The sequence below is a fragment of the Echinops telfairi genome, unplaced genomic scaffold (genome assembly GCF_000313985.2).
Source record: "Echinops telfairi isolate 266 unplaced genomic scaffold, ASM31398v2 ScPeMD7_5167;HRSCAF=5991, whole genome shotgun sequence".
Lineage (NCBI taxonomy): Eukaryota > Metazoa > Chordata > Mammalia > Afrosoricida > Tenrecidae > Echinops > Echinops telfairi.
Window position 1 is genome coordinate 362,619 of NW_022109066.1, and position 12,983 is coordinate 375,601.

Consider the following 12,983-nt stretch of genomic DNA (forward strand, 5'->3'; position numbering starts at 1 on the left):
TTATTTGGAAAGGAACGCAAAGCACCTGACACTACAGGTGGGAACTCAAGTGGGTGGCAGCTGGGTGAACTGTATCTAGGCGGTTGTAATCAGGTGTGGGGTACTTGGCCTGTCTCCAGGTTATGAACGGACCAATCCCAGGGCTGATCGTATTCCTCAGGTCCAAGCATAAAACCTGGTCAGGCTTGCCCCCTCGGCTGGGTCTTGCCCCGACAGGGGCAGAGAAGTAAGCATGAAAATTCAGCAAAGAGTGTTGGGTTTTGTGGCCTTGGAGTTTAGAATCAGCCTACGGGTCTTGTGCCTGCAGGCTTCAAATGAGATTGTCTCAGACTGTTGAGATTCCCTTCCAGATTTCCCAATGATTCCCGCCACCGCCCCGTTTCCCTCACTCTGCCTGCAGGCTCTCTATCGTCAATCTCTCATGTGTTTCTATGATTTGTGCGCTTATTGTTTTAAAATATTAAATGAGATATAGTAGAAAGTTTCTAGCCCATAATAAACTTCCTTGAACTTTTGATTCTCCTCCCTCCACCACAAGTGATACATATCTTGCATTCAAAACATGGTCAATGGAAGCCAGCAAAGTGTCATTTGAAAATACAACATGAAAGACAGGGGAGAGAAGGCACCAGAAAGCACAAAGCGAAAAGCAAGGCAAAGGCAGAGAAGTCGGCACATCAACAAAAATGAACAAACAAAACCAGCTACTTTTGTGTCAAATCTAACTCATGATGGTCCCTTGAGAGTCACAGTAGTATTCCTGTCCAGAGGATTTTCTACGGCTGATTTTTCTGAAATAGATCACCAGGTACCCGTGGGGACTCGAATTTCCATTCTTTCATTTAGCAGCCACGTAAGGGAAAGTTGTCTGTTTGCTTGTTTTTGTTGTACCTAAATCTTGAAATCAAGGACGGCAGTTGCAAAGTAAAGAAACGAACTCTTCCAATGAGTACATTTAAAGTCTTACTGAGCTTCTATTGTGAGCTGATCCGTTTATTTGCCATATATCATTTAATTCTCTGAGTAGCTGTATTATTACCCTTATTGTACAGCATGGACATTGAGGTTCTGAGAGGTGGAAATAGTGGTCAAAGTCTTGCATCTGACCAGAAATGAAAAAGCCAATCAAACGTAAAGCTGCGTTTCTTTCTACTATTTAAGGACAGACCATACAAAAGAAACAAAGCAACATGTAAAGGCACACTCAAAAGAGAGGGGGAAGGGGGGAAGGAAAAGAAAGAGTCTGCACAGTATGTGTGTAAAATGAAGGCCCCGGTGCTCATTTACTCGCTGCAGAGACCAGATAGCTACGAAGAGGTTTTTTTGCACAAAGTGCCAAACCTCCCAAAGCCTAGAAAGGCTCCAGCGCAGAAAGGGGGCGGGGCCAGCGGCAGCTTCCGGTTCCGGCCGTAAATGCCCCACGTGTTCCGACTCGCTGGGCACCGCGCAGCCCGGATCCAGCGGCGCAGCTTCGGCCGGCGGAGAAGCGGCCCAGGCGGTCGGAGCCGTGAGTGCTGGAAGGACCGGCCCGGGCAGGGCTGGGTTGGGCAGGGGAGGAGGAAGAGGGTCTGGAGACCCGGCCCCCTGAGAGCCTCCGGGAAGCTGCCGTCCTGGGAAAGGTGGCGGCGGCGGCCTTGTAGTTAGAGGCCCGCGGCGTCGTGGTCTCCATGTCTACTGGTAGCGGGAGTCAGAAATTCCGGGGACCCGGCTGCGCTCGAGGCTTCCTCCCCTTCCTCCCCTTCCCTGCCTCCGCCCTCCACCCCCTTGAAGCCTTCAGAGACGCAGTTAACTCGGGCTGCCACTTACTTCCGCCCCTTCTGCCCACAGGGACGAGGGAGGAGTGGTCCAGGCCCCCATATTTCCCGCCGCGCAACATAGATTGCCCATAGATTGCCCGCCAGTCCCACCGAGTACACTTCGTCAGCCCCGAGTCTTCCCCCACCAACTCTAATGCACACCCCGGTACGTCCGCCCGCGGTTGCCCGCCGGTGGCTGTTCCAGCTGACAGACCCCAGCTTCCCCTCTAGCCAGTGGCTGCTGTCTGCACTGGCATCGCCCCGCCCCTGTTCCCTGTGTTGTCATTCTGTCTGAATGTCGCCGGTCCCCGCAGCAGGAGGGTGAAGCCCCCTGCTTCTGTCTTCACTAGTTATTTTGTTTGCCGTGGCTCTGCTGTGTGTCCTGTTTTTATTTCTCTGGGTGTTGGGCGTTCTCATCTCCTCGTTGCTTAATTAACTTTGTCTGCCATGGTTTCTGTATCAGGGACGCTGAGACTCAGCATTTCTTGAGCCATCTTGGTTTTGTAGAGCAGTGTCACATCCAGTCGGTCACTTAAAGGCCAAAGCATAGAAGTGTTGTGTTTTCTTTGTTGGCAGTCTGCAGGTGACACCCAGGGCAGCTTCACACAGAAGCCCCAAGGAATGGTAGTGGAATCCTTCATCTCGGCTCCCAGTCTATCTTCCAAGTGGCTGCATAGACCTTGATGCGGAAAGCCACTTTCAGAAGGTTGTGGCCTAGCCGTGGGAGACTTGTAGTGGGAAGTGTAGGGCAGAGCAGGTAGTTTGTGGCCATTTGTCTTGGGTCACTTTCTGCAGTACTATCTACAAGAAGAGAGGAGGCAGTTGTGTGGAGAGAAGGCAGTTCATTCTCCCAGGACCACACACCTGGGATTCATGGTGTTTCCCCCCTTTCTTCAACAGCTGTGCACACCTTTGCACTTTATATACTGTACTAGAGTAAAAAGTCATGTCGGTTTATATACTGCAGTAGGGTAAAAAGTCATGGGGGGAGGGCACAGCAAGGTTTACTGCAATGTGAGGGACGCTGTGTTCTCAAAGCGTAGGTGATTCAGGCATGCTGTCTTAAGGAAACCAATTCCTGAGACAGACAGAAGGGAGTGTGAGAATTTATTGAGTATTAGTATCCAGGAAGGAGTCCTGGTGGTGTAGTGTGTGCCAGTGGAGCTGCAATCTACAAGGTGCAGTTTGAAACCACCAGCGACTCCTTGGGAGAAAAAAATGGGACTTTCTACACCATGAACAGTTGCAGTCTCAGAAACTCACAGGGGCAGATCTACCCTGCCCTATAGGGTCACTTTGAGTCTGCATAGACTTGATGTCAATGAGTTTGAGTTTTAGTGTAGTGTCCAGGAAGACATGACTCGGTCCATCAAAATTTGCTTCCTAGAGCAATAGGTGAAGGAGTATTTTATAGACAGTGCATTGGGAGCCAGGGAGGCATGTCTCCCGAAGCACTCTGGATTATGAGTTAAGACTCTGCTTCTCAGATTGTTCTCTTTGCTTGGAGGAACGCATCCAAATGCATCGGTGTTGTTAGCTGAGCTCTGCCTTCAGGTAGAAATAGACTAATCTTAACTTCTAAATGGAAGGCAGCAAAGGTTTGTCAGTCCATCTGGAATTTTAACAGGACGGCAAGTGGAAACAAAAGGAAACCCGAAGTTGAGACACAGTGCAGCATCCCTGAGGCATGACACATTATTCAGATGAGGCCAATCACAGATTTATAACATTGTTTTCTTTCTCTGTTCCTTTGTCACAGGCCTAAAACACAAGACAACCCTAGACTGTCTCTGCTTTTACTGCTCTCACCCTAGCAAACCCTTTTGCTTCTGGGTCTGTGCTGACTCAGAATGACCCTGTAGAACAGAGTAGAAGTGCCACTTCTTTCTTCAGCTAAGCAGCTGGTGATTTTGAGCCAGGACCTTGAACAGATCCATTCCTCCAGTTCATGCACTTGCCAGAATGTTCATTTCCACCTCAGATAAGCTGAATCAGACCCTACAGTTTAACAAGATCTTCAGGTGATTCTCTTGTATGTGAGAATACTGTTAAAATGCAAATCTTGCTAAAATTGTGGATTCTGAGTATGTGCACAACATAAGCACTAGAAGGGTTTGAAGACCTCTGTACTTGCTTGATACTTTGTGGCCTATTCCCAGGGTGTTTTAGAATTTTCCAGTATTGGTTTTGAGAATTTGTGCTTGAGACAAACTCTTCACTTTGAGAACTACCTTTCCTCAAACCTCTTGCTATTGACACTGCAGTGGTTTGGAAACCAGTACCTGTATTTGAGTATTTTTATGCTGGAAACGGGCAATTCAAGGAGACTTCAAAATGTTTGTGGAAAAATATAAACTATTTCTCAACCCAAGTTCCATCAAGTCCAATACACTTATACAGGTGATGGTACCTGCCATTCCTAAAGACCTAAGGCTCTCGAGAAGTTAGCCACGTCAATGCAGTTGTATTTACAAGATTGATTCAGGAAAAGTGGATCCCCTTAAACGATTTTTTTTTTAAGATTAGGAAACAGGTCAGAAAAAGGCAAATCAGTACTGCAAAGTGGATGCCTAATGATTTCTCAACTGAGATGTCCCAAAATTGCCCATTTGATTAGTAGGGACATTGTTGTGGTAGAAAAGGGAGTGTGGTATATCTTTCCTGGGAGTCTTACTGCTAAAGCTTTATCTAACTTTTCATAACACGCTCATAATAAGCAGATGTTAAACAAAACAAAACACTGCCATCGAGTCAATTTTAAGTCACTTAACTCCCTAAGGCAACAAGCAAAATGCCTTGCCCTCAAACAAACTCGCTGCTACTGAGTTGACTTCAATTTACATTGATCCTATAGGATAGTAGAACTGCCCCTATGGGTTTCCAAGACTGTGAATCTCTATGGGAGGAGAAATCTTTCTTTCTCCCACAGAGGGATTGATGGTGTCTTACCTGCTGACCTTGGAGTTAGCACCCCAATGCACAACCCACTATGCCACCAGAACTTGAGCATCCCAAACAACTGTAGCAGGCCTTTTGCTCCATACTGATTTTGCTTTGACTGGACCACTTCCACCTCTTTATAGGCATTGCTTTGATTGTGCCTTGTCTTTAGGATCATGCTGGTAAAGTGATGTTTCACTTCCTGTTAACACAAGAAATGCTCCAGGATCTTGATTCCACTTCTTTAACATTTCCCAGGAAAGCTCATCTCTTCTCTGCACTTGATGTGGACAAGACAGTTTTGGCAACCATCCAGTGGAAAGTTTGCTCAACTCTTAATTTTTCAGTCAGAATTTTATTAATTGAATCAATTCTGTCATTTCAGCCACTATTTCAGCTGTTAATTATTGGTCCTCCTCAATTAGACATGTACTAAATAAATCATCTCTTCAAATTAGAGTAGAAAGTCTGCTGCTGCCCTGATCACTTCCGCATCACCTTATCTCTTCTTAAAACAAGTTATTCATTTGTGAAGTACTGATTTCTTTGGGGCATTGTCCCCATAAACTTTTGGGGGTATTTTTGTTTTTTTAAATCATTTTATTGAGGTTGTCTTACTGCTCGTACAACTCTTATCACAATCCATACATCTATCCATTGTGCCAAGCACATTTGTACATTGGTTGCCCTAATCATTCTCAAAACATTTGCTTTCTACTTGAGCCCTTGATATCAGCTCCTCATTTTTCCCCTCCCTCCCCACTCCCCCTTCCCTCATGAAGCCTTGATAATTTATAAATTATTATTTTGTCCTATCTTACACTGTCCGACATCTCCCTTCACCCACTTTTCTGTTGTCCATCCCCCAGGGAGGAGGTTATATGTAGATCCTTGTAATCAGTTCCCCCTTTCTACCCCACCCTCCCGATATCGTCACTCTCACCACTGGTTCTGAAGGGATCATCTGTCCTGGATTCCTTGTGTTTCCAGTTCCTATCTGTACCAGTGTACATCCTCTGGTCTAGCCAGATTTGTAAGGTAGAATTGAGATCATGATAGTGGTGGGGGGTGGGGAAGGGGAAGCATTTAAGAACTAAAGGAAAGTTATATGTTTCATTATTGACCGGCTCGTCTCCTCCCTAGGACCGTTCTGTAAGGGGATGTCCAGATGACTACAGGTGGGCTTTGGGTCCCCAATCTGCACTCTCCCTCATTCACAATGATAATGATTTTTTGTTCTTTGATGCCTGATAGCTGATCCCTTCGAAACCTTGTGATCACACAGGCTGGTGTGCTTCTTCCATGTGGGCTTTGTTACTTCTGAGCTAGATGGCCGCTTGTTTACCTCCAAGTCTTTAAGACCCCAGACGCTATATCTTTTGATAGCAGGACGCCATCCGCTTTCTTCACCATGTTTGCTTATGTACCCATTTTTCATCAGCAATCGTGTTGGGAAAGTGAGCATCATAGAATGCCAGTTTAATAGAACAAAGTATTCTTGAATTGAGGGAGTCCCATAAACTTTTTATGAAACATTGGTGATTTCACCTTCATCCAACTAAGCTCATTATAAGTATGATGCTTGTTCTTGCTTCAGTGTTAGCTGAACTTATGTTGCTCTGATAGGGACTCTTCAAACTAATGGTTTATCCTTCTTAGTGCCTCAAACTAGATGTTCAGACATACTGTATAACAAGTTAGTACAAGTTAACATGGGTATAAGAAAATTGTGAAATCACAATTTCATGATACTCGTTTCTGTGACTTTTAAAAGACCCCCTTTAAAAAAATTCCCCCTTATGTACTCTTGAGTGGAATATTTAATCTCGTAGGTCTGAGTTCTTTCATTTGTAAAATTAAAGAGGCATGCCCCCCCCAAAAAAAGCTGAATATGACATTATCCTCTGACAAATTTAAGATTCCCACTTGAGAAAATGTCCCGTGTTTTTCTTCCTTCTTTTGATATGAGCTTCCTATTGTGATCATGTTCTAGGTTCCACTGTAGACTAGATGTCCTTTTTTTTTTCTTTCCATCTTGACTCTGAAACCTGTACTCATTCATTGCCATTGAGTCAATTCTGACTCATAGCGACCCTGTAGACAGACCTGCCCCTGTGTGTTTCTGAGACTATAATGCTACAGAAATAGGAAGCCTTATCATTCTCCTGCAGAGTGGCTCATGGTTTCAAACTGGCGTCCTTGAAGTTAGCAGCCCAACACGTAACCCACTACTCCACCTGCGCTCCTTCTGAAGCCTTAGTATTGCTGAAAATTCCCTGTAAGTCAGAGACAGTGCTTATTTCATCTCTCTGTCCAGGGCCCTAGAATAGTGTGCAACACATAACTGATGCTTAATTGATATTTGTGGAATGAAAGAAATCCACTGAATCAGTTGTATTCCATTAATCATGCCAAACAGAACATTTGTAATTTCCCCAAGTGAATGAATACTAGTGCCAAATTCCTGTGGCTCTTTCTATGGATGTTTATTACCAAGAAGACTTTGATGCCCACTGATTTTAGTATTTCAATGCCTCCAACATCTACAGTTATGTAATAGAAATAGCTTAATCAACACACCTTCATTAAGTACCTTTTCCACCAAGTGTTTGACAAAGCCCTAGGCACTAGAATATGAAGATGAAGATGCCCCCAGAGAGTAATATTCTGGTGTTACACTGACACTAAACTATGCCCATAGCAAGAGTGGCATCGTGGGCTTGCTTTTACCTTGGACCTTGATTCAGTCTGCAGTGAGTACCTGGAGCACCTTAGATTCCTCTAGTTCAACAGACTTGGTCCATCCTTTATCTCCTCATAAGCCAGGGAGCCTTTGGCAAAGGCAGAAGTCATCTGGACATACAGCAGGGCATATTTGACAGTAGATGTTAATTGTATGTGAGAACATCGTAAATAACTTTGGGGCTAATTATTGTTCTCAGTCAACCTAAGGCTTTGCCTTAGGCCAGACAGCATTTCTCATTTTATACTCTTAATTTCCATTGAATGAAGGCTCCAGTAACCCGTGTGACTGGCAGTGGCCATGTTTACTGTAGCAGAGTACTTCTGAGCTTCTGATGGAGAGTGGTTGCCCTCCTCATGAGTGCCCTGTGGTCCAGTCCCCACCCCTCACCCCTAGACCCCCTTCAGATTTTCTTATGATGGTCTATTTTAAACTGAGGTATATAGATTGTTTTGGCCTAGTAACTGTTTCTGAGTAATAGCCCTTCAAGTTAAGATGTTTAGTTTCCTGTTGGAGGTTAACCAATATGATTAAGTTGACCAGAAATTTAATTCTGGCCTCTTAAAATCTATATTCGACCTCTTACCTTTCTCAACTCTTGACTAAATTCCCCTCACTATCTTAGCTTTATGAATTATGGTTTAAATACTGAGTAAAGAAGCTGTTTAGAACCATTGGAGCATGTTTTAACCTCATGCTAATGGCTTCCCTCATCCAGATGATGTGTCTATTTTTTGTCTCTCTTAAGACTTAATACATGTCCTTAAATTGAAAAATATGTACTACTAATAAAGAAGAAGCTGTTTATCCTTGTTATACTTAAAACTTTAACACCATCAAAAAGCTGGATTGCTTCTCAAAAATATGATCCTACTCCCTGCTTATAGATAATTATCCTTTTTTTTGTTGTTGTTCGTTTTAGAGATGAGTTAATGTGACTTATCCAGGTTTACACATCTTTAAAAAGTAGGCAGAACTATCTACTATTCCAACATTGCCTCTTATACTGATGGTCCATAACTATAAAAAACATTTTTTTGTTATTTTATTTTTTTTACCAAATCCATCATTTTTTTTAATAATCATTTTATTAGGGGCTCATACAACTCTTTACATACAACTCTGTACATACATAATTTGTGTCCAGCACATTAGTACATATGTTGACTTCATCATTCTCACAGCACCTGCTTTCTACTTGAAAGTAGCTCCTCATTTTTCCCCCTCCCCCTGAACCCTTAATAATTTATAAATTATTATTATTTTATCATATCTTACACCATCTGACGTCTCCCTCACCCACTTCTCCACTATGTCCATCCCCTAGGGAGGAGGTTATATGTAGACTTTGTCATCTGTTCCCCCTTTCTCCCTCACCTTCCCTCCACCCTCCCGATATTGCCACTCTCTCCACTGGTCCTGAGGGGTTCATCTGTCCTGGATTCCCTGTATTTCCAGTTCCTATCTGTGCCAGTGTACATCCTCCAGTCCAGCCAGATATGTAAGGTAGAATTGCGATCATGATAGTGGTGGGGAGGAAGCATTTAAGACCTAGAGGGAAATTGTATATTTCATCGTTGCTACACTGCACTCTGATTGACCCATCTCCCTGCAGCCCTTCTGCAAGGGGATGTCCAATTTCCCCCCATGGGCCCTGGGTCCCTACTCTGCACTCCCCCTCATTCACAATGCTATGTTTTTTGTGGGTTTTTTGGTCTTTGGTGCCTGATACCTGATCCCTTCGGCATCTTGTTATCTTACAGGCTGGTGTACTTCTTCCATGTGGGCTTTGTTGTTTCTGTTAGATGGCCCCTTGTTTATCTTCCAGCCTGTGGGACCCCAGATTCTACATATTTTGACAGCTGGGCACCATCAGCTTTCTTCACTGCATTTGCTTATGTACCTCCTTTGTCTTCAGCATTCATGTCGGGGTAGGCTGATGTGCTTCTTCCATGTGGGCTTTGTTGTTTCTTAGCTAGATGGCCACCTGTTTGTCTTCATGCCTTTAAGACCCCGGATGCTATATATTTGATAGCCAGGCACCATCTGCTTTCTTCACCACTTTTGCTAATGCACCCCCTTTGTCCTTAACGATCTAGTAGGGACAGGCTGGTGTGTTTCTTCCATGTGGGTTTTGTTTCTCGGCTAGATGGCTGTTTGTTTATCTTCAGGTCTTTAAGACTTCAGGTGTTATATCTTTTGGTAGCTGGGCACCATCAGCTTTCTTCACATTTGCTTGTGCACCCATTGTCTTCAGCGACTTCAGGTGTTATACCTTTTGGTAGCCAAGCACCATCCGCTTTCTTCACCACATTTTCTTGTGCACCCATTGTCTTCAGTGATTGTGCCAGGCAGGTGAGCATCTCAGACTGCCGAATTGTTAGAACAAAGTGTTCTTGTGTTGAGGGAGTACTTGTGCAGGGGCCCACTGTCCATCTGTTTTCTTAATATTCATCCTATAAATATATGTACATAGATCTATTTCACCCTCATCATATATAAATATATTTACATCTTTATATGCCTATATTTAAATCTCTATGACTACCCTTTGCCTCCTAGTTCTTTCCTCTATTTCTTTGTACTTTCCTCTTGTCTAAGGTGACCAGTGGCTGGACAGTCCTGATTTTTGGCATTTTTAAAAATCCTGATGTTTGGAAAGAATGCACAACAAACTATGGAATGGTCTATTTGGTCCATAGAGACCAACTTTTTCATCAAGAACCCGCCCCCCGGTCAATGGTGTCCTGCTTTAAATCTGGTCACCTTACTCTTGTCCCACTATCATATTCTGCCTTCATTTAGGTTTTAGGCATTCCTCTCGGTTACATTGCCTTTGATCCAGCCCTGCCAGGCCTCCCGCACTCTCCTTGACATTGATTTTGGATCACTTGTTGTTCCCTTGTCCCTGTGCTTGTTAACACCCTCTTCCTTTCCCCCACCTCTCCTATCCCCATGTTCCCCGGAACTGTCATCCCATTGTTCTCTCTTCTGGCTTGTTTATTCCGCCTATCCCTTCCAGGTAGACATGCTATGTACCATCACAAGACTGAGTGCAACAAAGCAACAACAGAAAGTAAAACAATGGCTACAACAACATACACACATGCATACATATATAACCGTATGAATAGTTCAGGGTCTGTTTGTTTCCCTTCACGTGTGCTTTCCAGTCAAGTCTGATGGGGTGCTATGCCCTGGCACCGCCTCTATCCCTGGGGACCTCACCGCTCTGCTGCATGCCCCAGAGGCTGGCGTTTGGTGTGGTGAGCTCATGGTGGGCACAATTCCCTCCGTGTGTCTCCAGTACTGTCCCCAATGGTGCGGTGGGTCAACGAGGAATGCTGTGTCCTGTGGTGGGGCCGGCCCCATGGTCATCTCTGTGCATCGCTGTCCCCAGGGCTCGGCGAGTCAGGATGTGCTCCACTCTTTCCTTTTCTTCCCCATCCCCCCCTCATTGGCTCACATGCGCTTCCACCTGACCAGCTCCCCTTCCCCTCTTCCTGAGCTGCAGCTACAGTGCTGTCCTCTGAAGTGAATTCCCCCTGGGGGAGGGTGGTGCCGTGCCCCCAGTTGGTAATGGAGCCGGCCCCTCAGGCCCCTCCATCGGTTCCCTGCTTCATGTCAGTGTGTTGTGCTCCTGTCTTGGAGCTCCTCCGGGTGAAGTCTGGTCCCTCTTTCCCTGTGGAGACACAAGCAACACCTTCCCCTTGTGTAGGTTAGTGCCCTGTTCCCATGGCTACCCATACCTTTTTCCCTCCTCCCTTTTAATGGGCTGCCATATGTATCCTATATGTATCCCTGGGTTTAGTCTGGCCCCTGCCATATTACCTGGACCTCACTCCAGGGACATGTATACAGCATCTTCTTCCCTATGCCCTTTTTGAAAACAAAAAAAAATTTTTTTAGCTTACCTCAGCGGACTCATGTAGTACTTGCCCTTTTGTGTTTGGCTTACTTCACTTAGCATAATTTCCTTCAGTTCTTCCCATGGGACAATGTGCTTCTGCGCCCCAATGTTCATCGCAGCACAGTTCACAATTGCAAGGAGTTGGAAACAGCCCAAATTTCCATCAACAGACAAGTGGATTAAAAAGCTCTGGTACATACATACAATGGAGTATTACGCATCCCTAAAAAACATTTTAATTGAAAACAAAGTTAATTTTGTTCTTTTAAAAACAAGTTTTGTTTTTAGTGTTTACATTTATCCTCAGTGACATCCTTATACATACTTTTTGCCCTGATCCGAACATAGTTTTCTTTTGAAGATCAAATTACCTGCCAATAAATAGGCATCCTGTCTCTAATTTTTCTCTCTCCGTTAGGTAGATGATGTCTTGTTACAAATCATTATTTAGCACCTATTAGTTAGGATTTCCCTGAGTAGTTGCATTTTAAGATAAAGGATCCAATACCTTCCATTGCGGTTTTCTCGTGTAAAGGACCTGAGTTAGGGCCTCAGAAGGCATGTGGAACCTTGAGATGAGGAACAGAGACACATAGGCTGAAGATTAAATCGAAGTCTTGCATTCTCCACATTTCTTCCTCAATCCTGTGAATGTCTAATGAACATACTCATTTGGGGAGTTAATGAATCTAGCTCACAGGGTCTACCCAGTCCTAGGCTTATGAAGCATCTCTGTAAATACAGTTTTAATGCCCAACAGGACCAAGTATTGTATTCTTTCTGGCCTTCTTAACATTCTCCGTGCCATATCCTCTTACTTGGCTTTTGTGTGTCATTGTAGAACCATTCCAAGGACAGACACATTGAGAAAAGGAAAGGGCAACTAATTTGATGGCAGACTTGTGATATAGCACAATCTACTTTATTTAGATTGTAAATAGGGTATACAAACATGGCCATGTTCTGTCTCTAATGCTGATATTTGCACAGCAAATGGGGGACATGGTGGCTCAACCAAGGCAATGACAGAGGTGGAGAAAGATGGCTTAGAAAGAGGGGGAAATAGACAAGACTTTTTAAAAAAAGAGAAAGAAAGAAACTGATAGAAAGACATGCTTTTTCTTCCTAGAGTAGGAAGTAAACTTGGGGTGACGATAGATAGATTCATCCCAGCACATTTGTTGTGCACTTGATTATAGGTGTTGGAAGTTAATGAAAGGTACAGTCCTGATTTCAAGAACTTTATCAGAAAATGGCCATGTCATGTGGCGGGTGCTACGGTATGGACACACTTCAGCAATTTCTAACTGTCTAATACAGAACTTCCAACTGCTTCCTTCTGGGCTAACTCCCTTGCTCACCATTTGCATTTTCAACCCAGATATCTGGGATCAGAATCTACATTCTAACAAGATCTCGTATTACTCCTTGTGCGTACATCTGTAGGATCCAAAGTACCTAGGATGAAAATGCAAATTATCAGCAAAAGGTTAGTTTGAAGTCTTGGCGTATGGGTACAGGAAATGGAATCGGTCAGAAATGTAAGGCAAGAATCCTGAGCTGTCCTAAAGGATATATAAGCTTTAACCTAACA

At 44.2% G+C, this 12,983-nt stretch overlaps 1 protein-coding gene across 2 annotated transcripts in view; it reads left to right on the forward strand.

The window, feature by feature from the left end:
* The first annotated feature begins 1,447 nt into the window (after positions 1-1,447).
* Positions 1,448-12,983, forward strand: part of ZNF202 (zinc finger protein 202) — a 22,292-nt gene continuing 10,756 nt past the window's right edge. Inside the window, exon 1 of one of the 2 annotated variants that reach the window (XM_004713918.3) lies at positions 1,448-1,507. The gene's annotated coding sequence lies outside the window, so the exon portion shown is untranslated. Of the gene's footprint in view, positions 1,508-1,891; positions 1,963-12,983 lie in introns of those variants that run through there. The other variant, XM_045295128.1, reaches the window with a different exon arrangement.